The sequence below is a fragment of the Bos javanicus genome, chromosome 18, assembly GCF_032452875.1.
Source record: "Bos javanicus breed banteng chromosome 18, ARS-OSU_banteng_1.0, whole genome shotgun sequence".
Classification (NCBI taxonomy): Eukaryota; Metazoa; Chordata; class Mammalia; order Artiodactyla; family Bovidae; genus Bos; species Bos javanicus.
This window is the reverse complement of record NC_083885.1, coordinates 61,864,555-61,878,003: the sequence shown is the minus strand read 5'-3', so window position 1 is coordinate 61,878,003 and position 13,449 is coordinate 61,864,555.

Below are 13,449 nucleotides of genomic sequence, written 5' to 3'. Positions count from 1 at the left end.
GGAAAAAGAAATCTCCCAATCTCCTTAGCTGGAGGGGAAAAAAAAAAAAAAAAAGCCAACAACACAACAGAACCTAAATCTTCCCAACTGATCCTCACTGTTAGCACAACTCAGAAAAACACAGCTATCATCACTTCACCTCCACAGTCTCCTCTGTGTGGGAATCCCCCTACCTCCACCCCACTCCCAACCCCAGGACTCAGTCTCTGGACCAGGGTTCTCAACCTTGATGGCACCTTGAAACCACCAGAGGACCTTGAAAGACACTGATGCTTGAGAAACTCCGATTTCACCGGTCTGGGGTGTATGTAGCCCCAAGCATCTAGGTTTTTAGAAGCTCCCCAGGGGATTCTTTTAAACAATCCAACAGTGTTGGACTCTCTGGTTTAGAAGAATGACCCCCATCTCCATGACATCCCCCCTAACTGCCCCCACCTGACTCCCTTGGACCATCCTCCCAACCCCTACCACGTCTTGGACTCAAGGAAAACCCCCCATTCTCTCGTTTCCTTGTGGGAGTCTTCCGAAACGGATTAACTTAGACAAACTCATCATAGCCATCGCTTTCTCCTCCATTAAGAAAAATTTCCTCCGTGAGTTGCATGGCATTTTCTACTCACAGGAATCCCTTTCTCCAGACCCCAAACTCCTCTCCATTCAGAAATCTGCCAAGCTTGGACCTGTGAACTCTCAGCGGTAGAAGGAAATCCCCCAGCCCCTGCCGAGCATCCCCCCACTCTATTACCCTGCCCCCCCACCAGCTCGCCAGTAAGTCTGAGCCCTGTCTGTCATGCATGAGGATAAGCCCCATCAACTCCAGACCTCCCCAGCTCACTTTGACCTCCCACTCTCTCTTGAACTTACAAGAACCTCCTCCCCTCACCTCTACCCTGACTTTCACATCATGAAGAATCAATGCCATAAACTCCTGCCATCCTGCTCCACTCACTCTGGCTCCCAACATCTCTTCTGCTCAAGAGAATCCCGTTCATGGCTCTCCAGCAACCCCCAACTCACCTTCTTGGGAACACCCCCAGACCTCCCCCTACTCTTTCACCTGTGCAGCAACATACGCTCGCTGTACATTTATTTTTCTTCCAAATTTAAAAAGCTCCCCTCCATAGATGGTGCCCCCCAGAAAAATCTGATCCCTAAGATTACAACTCTTTTTCAAGCAGGAATGATTTCCCACTCAGCACCCCCGCAAGTGTCCGTTCACGTTCCTCTCCCACAGCACCCCACCACCATGCCCCCTGGCCCTGCCTCTTCCATCCCACTCCAGGCATACATCCCTTAGCTGCTCCCACCACTCACTTCCCTACACTTCTTTCCCCAAACCCCTATTCCAGTTAAGAACCTGGAAGCCTTAGGGGAGGGGAGGGGGGAACCAGCCCCATACTGGGTCCCATATCAGGGTGACCTTGGCCTCTTCCGCCCCCATCAGCTGGCCCTCACTGGGTCTGCTCTAAGGAGGGGTGTTGGAAAGGTTGTCTATGGGGGGGGTGTCTCCATGGCAACTGGGGCCCCACACGTGTGTTCTCTCCTCCCCTCCACTCCTGCCTGCCCACGCGCGGCCCCTGGCCCGGCCGATTCATCAGTGCCCTGGACGCTGTCATCCCCAGACACCTCCCTCCTCCCCCCCCCACCACCACTTCTCCTCACTTCTGGACCCTTCCCCTCTCTCCTCTCCGGAAAGATGCTGAGTTTACCCTCCCGTCCGCCTCTCGGCCTCTTCTCTCCGCATCTGTGCCCCTCACCACCGGCAGCATCACCTCCACTATCCTAGCAAATTCCTGCCTCCACCTGGGGTGAGGCTGTGACCCCGGGATGTACCCCTGCCCCTGCGGGGGCCCCCTAAAGCCCCCATCCCTGGGATAAGGAAGGGATGGAAAGAGGAGGCCACTCAGCGAAATTCTCCATCAAATCAAGATCGGAAGATCTTTTCATTTTGTCGATTTGGGGGGCAATTTGCTTGATTTTAGGGGTTCTTCCTTTCGTCCCCCTGTCAGCGGCAGCAAAGGAGGGAGCAGGGGACCCCCCAATTCGAGAGCTCCGGTATATGAGAGGGGTCATCTTCCCCTCTGCCTCGGAAGGGGACCAGCTCCTTCCTCCAGAATTGGGAGGGGTGGTCACAGAGCCTTCCTTCTACACATCCACCCACCTCCGATTAATAAAAAGATCTGTCTCACCTCTGTTAACGATAGGTCAACTCTCCGATGCACTGGGGAGGGGACGTTGAGCCCCCTTGTCGGCAACCCCCCCAGAACAGCCCTTGGGGCTCCCAATTCTCACTGCTCCCCCTCCCCCAGCAGTGAGGGACCCAGGCGTCCGACCTGGTCGGGGGCGGTGATGAGGAGGTGGACGGGGGGAATGGGGGTGTTGAGCTGGGAGGGGAGGCTGGGGGCAGCTCTGAGCTCGGGCCCCTGAGGGAGAGGGGGTCGGGATGGGGGAAAAAAAAAAAAAGGTGAAGAGACAATTTGGTTCTCGTGTCGCCGGGTAAAGTGCGGAGCTGGAGGACGAGAGAGGGAAGGAGGAGGGAGGGGGGAGGGGAGCCGCCGAGGATGGGGGAGCCACGAAGAGGAGATGGATGGGGGGGGGAGGGAAGTGATGGGGGGCAGGGTCTGTTGGCAGGAGGAAGCTGGGGAAGAAGAGAGAGACCCAGAGAGGGAGGCAGAGAGACGGAGCCAGGAGAAGCGGAAAGAGAGAGACCCGGAGTCGGGGAAACAGAAATGGGGGAGGGAGAAAATTGGGGGAGGCAGCGGCTGGTAGCAGAAGGAAGTTGGAGAGGGAGACACACACACAGAGAGCGAAATACCCTGAGAGAGAAAGGGACAGAGGCAGAGACGGAAAGAGAGAAAGCCAGAGACGGGGGAGAGAAGCGGGTGGGGAAAGATTCTGGCGAGGGAGAGGATGGGGGGTCAGGATCTGGGTAGCAGGAGGAAAGAAGAGACAGAGAGAGTCATCCAGAGAGGGGGAGGAGAGACAGATGGGGGGAGACAGACAGAGAGAGACTGAGAGCATGAGGGAGAGAGATGGGGAGAGGAGGGGAGAGATGAAGCAGGAAGAGAAATTGGGGCTGGGGGCAACGGTCCCATAGAGAGAAGAACGCTAGAGAGAGAGAGAGGAGAGAGAGAACACGAAAGAAATTTAGGCAGGCGGGAGCTGAGTGGCAGAAAGTGCCTGGAGATAGAAAGGCAGGTGCAGAAGGGAAGAGAGAGACCCAGAGAGGGAGACAGATGGGGACAGACTGGGGCTGGGGGAGCGAGAGATCCAGGGAACGAGAGACAGAGGTAGAGACGGAAGAGGCATCCAAAAGAAGCCGGAGGAAAATAGAGGGGCCAGGCTCCATCGAACGGAGGAGGTCAGAGAGAAAGGCTTCCCCTGCCCCCGCCCCCGCCCCCGCCCGCGGCCCCAGCCTCGGCTCCCTACCCCCATCCCCATTTCAAAGCCACCACCCCACCCCCACTAGCCTCCATCTCTCCACAGCATCGCTTGCCGCCGCCACCGCCTCTTCCTGTCGTCATAGCAACAGGATCCAGGCGCCCAGCCAAGGCTGGCAGCCGCGGCCGGAAATGAGGGGAGGGCCTTTTAAAAAGGACCCCAGGAGCTCTCCCCTTTCCCCAAACCCAAGGAAAAGCTCCACCTCCCCGAGTCTCCCCACCATTCACCCCCCACCAAGTGGCAAGGGCAAAGAGCCGCTGAAAATAAAATTATATTCAATTTGCCAGGATCGGAAGCCTTTAAGTTTCACCAATATCTTTTTTTTCTTCTTACCCCCTACCCACCCCTAGTTCAAAGAGTTAGATCCCCCCCAAGATAGGGATGGGAGTGAGGAGAAAAGTAGGATGCATGAAGCTTGAGTGGAAATAAGTTTTAAAGAAGTCTGTCTGGGGTTGGGTTGGAGGGCTATGTAACAGTTTTGAGACGCGTGGATTTGCAAGTTCTAGAACTAGCCAGTGGGTAGAAGGTGGGACAACTCAAGGTAGAAAATCTGAGATGAGGGTCAGAAAGTTTGGTTTGGGGATTCAAACCACAGAGCTGCCTGTAGCCACTGTGTGACCTTGGGCAAAACATTTCCTCTCTTCTAGACTCAGTTATAATGGGAGCAAAAACTCGCCTGCAATTAAACAGGAACACGGGTGAGAAAAGGTCTCTATAGGCTGCTCTAGACAAGCAGTGTTTCAAGACTGTGTTCGCGGAAATGGAATCAAAAGCTAAAAGCTCTTGTTTGTAGATATTTTGATGATGGCTCACTCTGACTGGTGTGAGGTGATACCTCATTGTAGTTTTGATCTGCCTTTCTCTAATAATTAGTGAAGTTGAGCATCTTTTCATGTGCCTCTTAAATGTCTTCTTTGGAGAAATGTCAGTTTAGATGGGAGCAAGGTCCGAAAGGGAGGGGATATATGTGTACATATAGCTGATTCACTTCTTTGTACAGCAGAAATTAACACAACGCTGAAAAGCAACAATACCCCAGTTAAGAAAACAAAACACCAACTCAAAAACTAAAAGCTAGCCCTAGCCACAGACTTGGGCTAGCGAGTTTGCATACTGTCTCATGGAATCCTTGCTGAGTCCTTGCAGCGCGGGAGCTGATGTTCCCATATCGAAGATGAACAAACTGAGGCTCGGAGATGTGCAGTGATTTTCCCATGATCACCCAGGAAATACAAAGTCAGGTCTGGAGATGAAGCAGCCTCTTTGCAGGGAGTTGCTGTGACTGGTCAGCAAAAGGTGATGAACTTCAGAGCCGTGTAACCATTCCTGTGTTCTTCCTGTGTCAGCTCCTCCCTGCTGGTGGAGGTGGAGGGGGGTGGGGTGGCCCTGGCAGAAGACAGAGAAACCCTGTGCTCCCCACACATCCGACTACCTCCCCCGAAGCAGCATCTCAGATTTCCACTGGAGTTTCACAGGTAAGTTTAAAAGGGGAGAGGGGCATTCTGACATCCTTGATGTAGAAGCAAAGAAACACCAGCCTCCAGGGAAGGGGCCTGGAACTCACCCATCTGAGAAACATTTGTTCAGCCTCGGTTCTTTCGTCAGGGAGGAGGAGAGAGACGTGGACAGCAATGGTAATAGATACGAATTGACTGCTGAAGGTTACAGATTCTAAATGATTTGCAGGCATGGACTAGGTCTTCTGGGTTCTCTTCTTAGCTCCCATTTTAAAGACGTGAAAACTGAGGCTGAGAGGTAAACACAGCCTGCAAATAGGAAGCAGTAACAATGGAAACACCGAGTCAAGTCTTCAGATTCCAGAAACTGTGATATTTTTCACTGCTTCTTGGTTCTTCGGCTGGAGTATGGGGGAGATGTTTATATCCTAACTGGGGGAACTATAAATAAGCAAAAATAGATACTTTGAAAGGGTGAAAACAACATGAAGATGATAAAGTAAGCCAGGGTTTCTAAACCTCAGAACTACTGACATTTGGGCTGGATGATTCTCTGTGATGGATGGGGGGAGGGGGCTACCCAGCATCCAGGGGACTCTACTCACTTAGGTGTCAGTAGCCAAAGATCGTAAATAAAAAGAATGCAGTCTGTTCCACCTCGAATCTTGCTTCTTACTGGAAGTCTTTTACCATTTTCAACTCTTTCTTCTCTTATTTGCCTTTACATCCCTAAATAATGACCTTCCAGATGCATCAACATTATACATCATAGATTCTTCACTCTGATAGATTAGGCTTTAACTCATGTAGACCTCATTTTCCTCCCTAGAAGTATTTTTAATTCTTCTGTTGGTTAGAAGAATTTTGTGGCGTTAAGTACTAGACTTATGATTTCTTCTTTCGGAGGGCATATCTTTTCTCTCTCTCTTTTTTTAGCAACTTTATTGAGATAGAACATACATGCCATGCAATTCACCCGCTTCAAGTGTACAGTTCAAGGGCTTTTAACTATACTTATAAAATAGGGCATCCACCTTGGACACACTTAAGAACATTCTCATTATTCCAAGGAGATGTCACACACCCCTCAGCCAGCCACCACCCTCCATCTCCCCACATACCCTACCCAGCCCCAGGCAATCATTAATCTACTTTCTGTCTGGATAGATTTGCCAGTTCTAGACTTTTCATATAAAGGGAGTCATATACGTTCATTTGTGACGGGCTTCTTTCACTTAGCATTATGTCTTCAAGGTTCATTCATGTATCAGTACTCCATTTCCTTTTATTGCAGGATAATATTCCATTGTATGGATACACCGCATTTGTCTACTGGATATTTGGGTTAGTTCTGGATTTGGCCACTTGAGTAACACTACTGTGAACATTTGTGTACACTTTTTTTGTGGCAACATTTTTTCATGTCTCTTGGATGTGTAGCAGGTTTCCCTGGTGGCTCGACTGGTAAAGAATCTGCCTGCAATGTGAGAGACCTGGGTTCGATCCCTGGGTTGGGAAGATCCCCTGGAGAAGGGAAACGCTACCCACTCTAGTATTCTGGCCTGGAGAATTCCATGGACTGTAAAGTCCATGGGGTCGCAAAGAGTCGGATATGACTCAGCAACTTTCACTTTCACTTTCACTTTGGATGTATATATAGCTAGGAGTGGAATGTCTGGATCACATGTTTATCCTTTTAAGAAACGAAGTCCAGCATCTCTAAATTCCATTCTGCATCCTAGAAATGTTAGACCCACTGAACGAGCCTTCAGCTCATGGAAGGACTCTTCAGAGGGGTGTTGCAGAAAATGGACCCTTTCAGCTCTCATTTCTAAGTTTTCTCCTGAATTCATCTTGCATTAACCGAAGTCTCCCATGGAATTAACCTGGAGACCTAGAAGCTGTAGGCTCAGAGATAGGTCTGCTGCTGCTAAGTCGCTTCAGTCGTGTCCGACTCTGTGCGACTGCATAGACGGCAGCCCACCAGGCTCCCCCGTCCCTGGGATTCTCCAGGCAAGAACACTGGAGTGGGTTGCCATTTCCTTCTCCAATGCATGAAAGTGAAAAGTGAAAGTGAAGTCGCTCAGTCGTGTCCGACTCTTCGAGACCTCATGGACTGCAGCCTACCAGGCTCCTCCATCCATGAGATTTTCCAGGCAAGAGTACTGGAGTGGGGTGCCATTGCCTTCTCCGAGAGATAGGTCTGCCAAGCCCCTAACCTTGAGCAGGTCCTCCAGCCTCACACCCCCTGGTCTCATATGGCAAGCAGAACTCCAAAATGACCCTCAATATCCCCACCACCTGGTGCACACACCCCTGTAGAATTCTCTCCTCCTGAATGTGGGCAAGATTATAAAATAGGATGAGGTGTCATCCCCGTGATTAGATTACCTTATACACAAGAGGGAGGGATTTTGCATGTGTAATTAAAGTCCCTAATCAGTTGATTTGAAGTTAGTCAAAAGGAAGATTACCCTGGGTGGGCCTGACCTGGTCAGGTGGTCTCTTTTAGAAAGAGTCAAGAATCAGCTCACGCTAGTTAGAATGGAAATGCTGGAGAGGGTGTGGGGAAAGGGGAGCCCTCCTAGAATGTTGGTGGGAATGTCGGTTGGTGCAGCCACTCTGGAGAGCAGCACGGAGGTTTCTTGAAAAACTAAAAGCAGAATTACCATATGATCCAGTAATCCCACTCCTGGGCACATATCCAGCAAAAATGCTAAGTCAGAAAGATACATGCACTCCAATGTTCATAGCACAGCTATAGTCAGTAATCAAAACATGAAGGAGTTCCCTAGCAGTCCAGCAGTTAGGACTCAGCACTTTCATCACCCCTGCCTGGGTTCAACCCCTGGTCAGGGAACTAAGGTTCCAAAAAGATCACAAGGCAAAACAAAAAACAAAACAAAACAAAACAAAAAAACAAAAAAAAACCTGCTACAGGAACTTCAGTCACACAACCGCAGGAAATGAATTCTATTCAACCCGAGGGAGCGGAAGTGGATCTCTTCCTAATTGAACCTCCAGATGAGGAGCCAGCCAGCCGAGTTCTTGGTTTCAGGCTTGTAAGACCCCTGTTGAACTGTACGAGATTCCACGGTAAACTGTGAGATAGGAAACACATGTTGTTTTAAGCCCCCGTGCGTGTGGTAACTTGTTATGCAGCACAGGTAACCAGTATGCCTTGTAAATCACAGTGCACTGTGAAACTCACAGGGGGCCTCCTCAGTGTCTCCCCTCCCCTGCTCCTGACAACCAGCCAGTCCCTGTACATGTACTCGTCTCCCTCCAGGGTCCCTTTTGCTCCCATTTCCTCCTGTCTGACCTGCTCCTGGGTAGACTGTACCATCAGCTCCTACCACTGGTTCCCTTCCCCCGAAGTCCAATTTCCCCTTGGCCCCTTTCTAACATTCAGAACTGTCCTTGTTCTTCCTCTGCTCAGAATTCTCCAATGGCCCTCTCTTACCCTCAGGGGAAAAAGCTAAGCTCCTTACCTGTGTCCTGCCAAGGTCACCAGTCTCATCTTATGCCTCCCCACTGCTGCCTCCTACAAGGTAGCCTTTTAATTTTATTGGCCATGCTGCAAGGCTTGCAGGATCTTAGTTCCCTGACTAGGGATTGAACCCATGCCCTCAGCAGTGAAAGCACAGACTCCTAACCATTGCACCACCAGGAAACTTCCCAATGCCTCCTGCAAGCTGGAGTTGTTTTTCCCTACCGTGTCCAGCTCCTTCATGCTTTCAAGTTTTTTGAGTGTGGCTCCCTTTTCCAGACTCCCTTTTCATCACTCATCCATATGACAAACCCTCTACTTGCTCTTAAAGATTCAACTGAGTTGCCTCTTCCTCCAGGAAGCCTTCCCTGACCTCTCAAGGCTGCATCAAGTGTTACAACTGTGCTTCCTCCACGCCTGGTAGTGTTCCCATTAGAGCACAGTCACCCTGCATTGTGACTGGTCCAACGGTCGGGCTCCCCCAGTAGAGCAAGGAGCTGTTCAGGACAAGCAGGGGTCTAGTTCACTCTGGTGTCCCCCAGAACCCAGCCCTGGTAGACAGGAAGCTGCAGTTCACAGATGCAGAATGAATGGATGGATGAAGGAATGAATGAATGACTCAGGGAGCGAGTGGCTGCACATTTCAGGGTCCCTTACCCCCCTAGCAGTCCCTGCCCAAGCCCTCTCCCCCGCCTCACATCCTGAATGTGCTTTTTCCCAGGTGCCTGAGTGTTTCTCATCAACAACAGCTGGGCCTTTTGTGTTTTCTCAAGAGGAACAGAGTGCTGGTGGCGTGTTTTCCCGCTGTACCAGGAAGAGAAGATCAGCGTTTCTAAAACGTCCTCATTCAGGGTGAAGTGGAAATATTCCAGCGCTGGGGAGTCAGGTGGCCCGAGTTCCAATCTTTGCTTTGCCTTGCCTCCCTAAAGGACCCAGAACCAAACTATTGCTCTCTCTCTGCCCCTTCATCCTCTTGTCTAAGAAGGGATCGAGGGGTGCAAAGTTAGTGATCTCTCTCTCTGGATGGGGTGCTCTAGGGCTGTGATTCGAAAATCACACATCCTTGGGGACCTCCTCGGTGGTCCAGTGGCTAAGACTCTGCCTTTCCACTGCAGGGGGTGCAGGACTCCATCCCTGGTGGGGAAACTCAGATCCCACATACCGTGTGGCATGGCCAGAAAATAAAAGCTGGGGCTTCTCTGGTAGTCTAGAGGTTAAGAGTCGAATGCAGGGGACATGGGTTTGATCCCTGGTCCAGGAAGATCCCACATGCCATGGAGCAACTAAGCCCATGTACCACAATCACTGAGCCTCTGCTCTTGAGCCGAGGAACCAAAACTACTGAGCCTACACACTGCAACTGCTGAAGCTCACATGCCCTAGAGTCTGTGCTCTGCAACAAGAGAAGCCACCGCAGTGAGAAGCCCGAGGATCGCAAGCAGAGAGTAGCCCCTGCTTGCCACCACTAGGGAAAGCCCAAACACAGCAACAAAGACCCAGGGCAGCCAAAAATACATGAACAAGTAAATCTGTAAAAAACAAAGAAGCAAACAAAAATCCCACACCCAAGGGATTCTGGCAGGGCTCATTTAGTGACTGTGAAGCTCCTAAAATTATGTACAAAACTTTGTAAATATGGATATTGCTTTCTGGGGGGTTTATCTGGTGTTCAAAGGGATCCCTAATCCCCTATGAGTTGAGTCACTTTTTAAAATTGATTTAGCAAAATATCATTTGTGTTAATAAAAATAAAGGTTAGGAAAAAAAAGCAGGAGAGAACATATAAACAAACAAATAATGTCAAAAGAAGGCTTTTATCCACCCCAGCACTAGTCACTTCTCGGACCAGATCATTCTTTGTTGGTAGAGGACTGTCCTGTGATTGTAGGCCATTTACCAGCATCCTTGGTCCCACCATATGCCAATAACACCCGCTCCCCAGTTGTGACATCCAAAAATGTCTCCAGACATTGCCGGATGCTCCCTGGAGGCAAAATCACCCTAAGCAGGGAACCGCTGATCTAGAAGAAACTGATAAAAATTGTTCCCCCTGGGGATCAAAACTGGGATTGAGAAAAATGAGAAGAAAGTTATTCTTTTTTCTTTCTATCCTTCTCTGGCTCTTTAAATTTGAAAATCATGACTAAGTATTACATTTGTAATAAAAATGAGTTTATTGTTAAAGTAAATTACCTCCATTCAAGGAACCACTGCACAGCCTTTGAAAAAAAAAAACAGGCCAGTCTCTGCATCTGATATATTGCCTCCATGGCATACAGCAGCAATGATGAAAACTTTTGCCCTCAAAACCCCTCTCTACCCTTAAAAATTGTAGCAGACACTGAAAAATTTTGTTTGTGTCTATCAACATTTAGCATATTCAAAATTCAAGTTCAAAAGATTTTAAAGTATGTATTGTTTAAGTAAAATAATAAATTCATTGCATGCTAGCATAAACAAACTTATTTTAGTGAAAAATAACTCTCATGAATACTTGCGTTCACTCAGCCCAGCTGTATCCGACCCTTTGCAACCACATGGACTGTAGCCCGCCAGGCTCCTCTGTCCGTGTAATTTTCCAGGCAAGAATACTGGAGTGGGTTGCCATTTCCAACTCCAGGGAATCTTCCCAACCCAGGGATTGAGCCCATGTCTCTTGGGTCTCCTGCATTGGCAGGTGGGCTCTTTACCACTGGCCCACAGATTCAGCTGTATGAGGACTCAAACACTGCCTGATGGCTCAGTGGTAAAGAATCTGCCTGCAAAGCAGGAGATGCCAGTTCAATCCATGGCTCAGGAAGATTCTCCTGGAGAAGGAAATGGCAACCTGCTCTGGTATTCTTGCCTGGGAAATCCTATGGATAGGTGAAGCTGGCAGCCTGCAGCTCATGGTGTCACAAAAGAGTCAGACATGACTGAGCAACTAAACAACAACAACAATATATATGCTTAAATATGCATATAGTATTCTAGAAATTACACAGTAAAAGATGATAATACCTTAGGGCGAAGGGTATTTCTGGATGTCAAGAAGTCAGAAGTAAGACAGACTTTTCACAATATTCCTTTCAAAAAAATAAATCTTTATGGAATCCTATTGTATTTTTCAAATGTAAAATTTGAACCACCAAAAACATTAGCTTAATTTTTTATTTTAACGAACATGGACTTGTTGTTGTTAAGTTCCAGACATAACTCAGCAGATAACCTCAGCGCTTGCACCACAACTGCTAATCCTGCACGCAAGACAGACAGCACGAAATGAACAGGATGGCAGACAGCACCAATCGATGGCGGACAGTCTTTCCCACTGAGCAAATCCTTCTCAACACTGTGCTTCCAAGTGGCCATTAGGAATCAATTCATCTTGATGAAGAAGCCAAAACTCATTTGCCGTTCCCAATTCTTGAGCATGACCTCCAGAAATTCCTGAAATCATTGAAAATGACTCAGAGTATTTCCCTCAGGGAGTCTGATCCTGCTGACTCTTAATTCTCTCCTGCTAACCTACCCCCACCACTGTCTCTGTTCCCGAGGGATTTCGGGATTTGGAGTTTTGCTACCCCACCCCCCTCCTCATTTCTTTCTTTTTTTTTTAAACAGAAAAAGAAACTGAAGCCCCGGAGATTAAGACTCGCTCAAGGTCACAGAATGAGTTTGCATCAAATTTGAAGTAAAATATAGCAGCTTTGAGAGTAGATGCTAGAATTTGGCAGAACTGGTTGTGAATGCTGCCTCGCATCCTTCTAGCTGGGTGACCTTACCTCCCAGAGTCTCAGTTTCCCCATCCTCAAAATGGGGCTCCTTGGAATGCCTCGCTTAGAGGATGTCTGGGAGAAACCAATGAGCTGATAAATGAAAAGGGCTCTGCACAGCATCTGACACCTAATGGCAGCTTGATCAATGGGATCATGGCTATTATAGCATGTGTTAGAGGCTGCAGAAGTTTTTCTGATTATCCCCTAGAGGCTAAATCTAGGTGCACTGAGGAATCCAAGTGCTAGAACTGTGTTTCCTTTTCAGTGTATTTCAAGAATAAGCTTATCAAGCATTTAGGCTATTTTCAATCCCTCAGTGTAGTAGGTGGGATCACAGACCTTGGAGCCCACTTTGAGCCTCCCTCCATCACCTGTAAAATGTGGGTGTGTGTGTGTGTCTGTGCCCTACCTAAAGGGCTGCTGGGAACGTCTCCTGAGATCAGGGATGGCGGCAAAGTGTGTGGCTTTCCATACGGAGTAGATACAACAGATGATAGTGGTTATCTCTCAATAGCGTCACCAAGCATTAGGAAAAGCCCCTGCTCCTTGGTGCAAAAGGAAGGAAGCTTAACTTTTGGAACCAGATGAACCTAGTTTCAACTCACGGCTCTGCCAGTTTCCACCTGTGTGACCTGGGTGAATCATTTCACCTCTATGGACCCGGCTGCAAAAGGAATCCAATAAATTCAATGTGCAAGCTTGGGGAGGAAATTAAATGAAGCAGGGAATGCTCTGGCTGACCATCCGCTGGTTAGGGCACTGCAGAGAGCATGTCCTGGTGGAGAACTAAGATGCCCCCATGGGGCACAACCAAAAGAAAAGAACAACTTTTTTAAAACGAAGCAAGGAAAGTGAGTAATAGTAACAGTTCTGTAAGTGGTCATTATCACGCATACTGTGTGCCCAGTCGTGTCTGACTCTGTGCAACCCGTGGACTATAGCCCACCAGATTCCTCTGTCCATGAGAATCTCCAGGCAAGAATACTGAAGTGGGTTGCCATGCCCTCCTCCAGGGGATCTTCTCAATCCAGGGATCAAATCCATGTCTCCTGCAGCTCCTGCATTGGCAGGTGAATTCTTTACCACTTAGCCACCTGGGAAGCCCGGGTCAGTGACACCAAGTGTTAACTTTTACTGATACTGACCTGTGTCATTTGCTGTCCTACACGCTTTACATGGACTGAATTATAAAGTGCGACTGTTAATACCTGTGATGATTAAGCAGTTTAAGAAACAACTAACTTTATTCTGTAGCACCCCCCGCCCCCCGCACCACACACACACATATACCCTCTAGAGACCT